This window comes from Pterocles gutturalis, unplaced genomic scaffold (assembly GCF_000699245.1).
Source record: "Pterocles gutturalis isolate BGI_N339 unplaced genomic scaffold, ASM69924v1 scaffold39571, whole genome shotgun sequence".
Lineage (NCBI taxonomy): Eukaryota > Metazoa > Chordata > Aves > Pterocliformes > Pteroclidae > Pterocles > Pterocles gutturalis.
Genome location: NW_010101812.1, coordinates 1 through 2,869, shown reverse-complemented (window position 1 = coordinate 2,869; position 2,869 = coordinate 1).

The window sequence follows — 2,869 nt, the reverse complement described above, 5'->3', positions numbered from 1 at the left end:
GCTAAATGCTGCAGGGCAGTTAAAGTCTGCTTCAAAGTGCAGAGGGCATTTATTTAAGCTGCCCAGCTGTCTTGTTGGCGTGACACAGGATGAAAGTGCAGCTAGAGCTCGTCTCTGCACTGGCTGAGAGGGCAGGCTAGCACACTGGGTCACTGTGTCACTGGGAATCCTGCATTCATAATGTGGATAAATATCTGTACTGCACTGTTGTCAGGGGAGATCCAAGCTGTTTGCCAAACCAAAACAGTACATGGACAAGTTTTGGTACCTCAGGTTAATGCTACCCTACTGTGTTAGAGGCACTGAAAGCCCAACCTTCTCTTAACCACTGTTCTCCATGCCATGATCTATCTTTAACTTCAGAAACCTCTTCCTGCCTCCTTCATTTCTCTTACCCTACAGAAGCCATAAATAATAGCTGAAGTACTTACCTAGCTAAGCTACCCCTGTAGTTCTTCACACCACCAGACCTACACCCTCCTTACTCTACCCAATCCCTTTCGCTTCCTTTATATATCCTCAGGATTATGAGCCACCTGCCTCTTGAGGTAGCAAATCTGCCTACTAACAAGAAAAATGTGTAAAGCAAAGATAAGGCCTTAGAGCTACCCAGGGTGCCGGCTCAGGGCTGATGAGTGAGTTGCAGTGCTGTCTCTCAGCCACTGTTTCTGATCCATTTTGGGTCATAATCCTGTAAGGGAAATCCGGTGGTTTTTCTGCATCTTTTGCAACTTTCCCTGTGGACAGTCTTTTTCTCTGAACTCATTGATACTATTACTCTGCTCTCTGCTTGTAATCCTGCAAGGCAGAAACAGACTGAGTAAGTGCACAGAAAACTCAGGCATTTTTCCCCCTATAAATACAGTTGTCACTCAGTGGAAAAATGGGCTCTGAAACTGACCCTGCTGTATTTGTTTCGTGTTTGACATTTTATCATCTACATTCATTCACATATCTGACTTAAAACATGACAGTCCTAGCTTTAACTTTTTACATTTCTTCTTTATGTCACAGCCAAGACAAAAACAACTCTTGAACCGAGCAATAGAGACTATCAAGATCCTTTATCACCCCAGACCACAAATGTTGCAGTTTGTACGCTCAAGGGCTGAACCAAGCTAGACCCAAGCATGCACTCTGGGACAGATTTCTCTTCGGCTCTGATAAGCTCAGACTTTGGCAGGAGTGTGTAAAGATTTCCTGGACTCCAGACAATCTCAAGCTGCAGCAATAGATGAAGCGTATGTGCATGTACATGGGCATCATATGTATGTGCATGTGTGGCAGACAATAAACCCAGCTTCCTGTGCCAGGCTCCCAGTAAATAAGAAGCCATAGGGTGATGGATGGGCTTGGGAAGGCCTGGAGCAGAATGGACAGGGTAGGCTCTCACTGACATGCAGAGAGCTGGCTGGAGCCAGGAGGATGGCATTGTGCGGATAAATGAGATTTCACTTCCCTGCTGGGTCTCTTTCCATCTGTTTTTCTGCTTCTGGAGGCAAATGCTGGGAAGCTTCATATACAATCTGCCAAGAGACTTTCCCATTTCAAAGGGATCTCTCCCAGCTTTCTAGGGTCCCCAAAAGCAGACAGGTAATCTTATATGCTCCTTTCTCTTTTCCTCCCCGAGGCAAAAGTAATAACACTTCTCTTCAACCCAGGAAATACCCTCTCCTGCAGCCCAGACTTGTGAGTAAGCTGGCAGTTCTGTACTTGTCACTAAATCACTGCTAAGCTCCAGCACCCTGGTTCTGCTGAATGCTGGACACCTTGCAAAACCTTCAAGTAACTGTGTGTCTCTTGCCTTCAGCCACAGCCGTGCCACCCTTTCTCCTGTGCCTACCCTGACCAGCACAGAGAGACACACCACTCTCGGTGTCAGCGCACAGGCAGGGAGGGTGCAGCACCAGCATCCTCCAGGGACAGAGCAGCCCAGCAAGTCACGGTATTGAAGTGGAAGAGGGGCACATGAATGAATATGCAGTACCCTCTGCTCCGCTGCCCTCTGGGACTCCACAGAGTGGCTGACACAGCCATCACACGCGACCTGCTATCAAAGAGAGTCTACCCAATAATGAGATTAAAATAGCAATGAGTCTGAGATTAGCATCCAAGATATAGTTGCTTGCTGTCAGCACAGCAGAGAAGACTCTTCAGTTTAATGCACAATGCCTAGTGACAAATGAGACACACTCAATAGCAAAGGTCATTGCTCAGCCGGCTGGAAAGCACCCGCCAGTGTGACAGGGGAGAAGGGGGGCAGATTTGGCCCGATCTTCACTGGGGGGAGAAGTGGATGTGTCCTGACTGGCGGAATAGTTAGGCTGTGCTTTCAACATTTTTCCTTGTATGTCATTCTCACTTTGAACCAAAATGTGTAGGATTAATTCCTCCTTCTGCAAGGGAGCGGAGATGGGAATACAAAACCATTTCCATTAAACCCTCTGGTTGACAGAAGACTTCAGGTGTGAATTGGATAAATGTCACTTAAATCCTACATGATGAATTACTGGCTGTAATAAGCCATTAACTGATGCCAAATTGATTTAATTCAGAAATGAGATCTCACTTTTACCAACAGAGGAAGAGCAAAGAATAACCCGTGGGTACCCAGGGGCTCGGTGCGTGTGTGCATGGCAGCGCACGGCTCTGCAAACACAATGACTCAGTGGGAGAAGCTTCCGTCACCCCTCGGCTACATCCCACAGCAGCTCTCGGAGCCGGGACGTACCCATGGCGTTCGCGAGAGGCTCAGAAGCTGCTTGCGAGAGCGCCGATGCCTCTGTCCGAGGTGACTTTGCTTCCAGGGAAGGGGACAGCCACCTCGGGAGGGAAGCTCGCAGTAGCCCCTGAAGTAGCAGGGACTTGC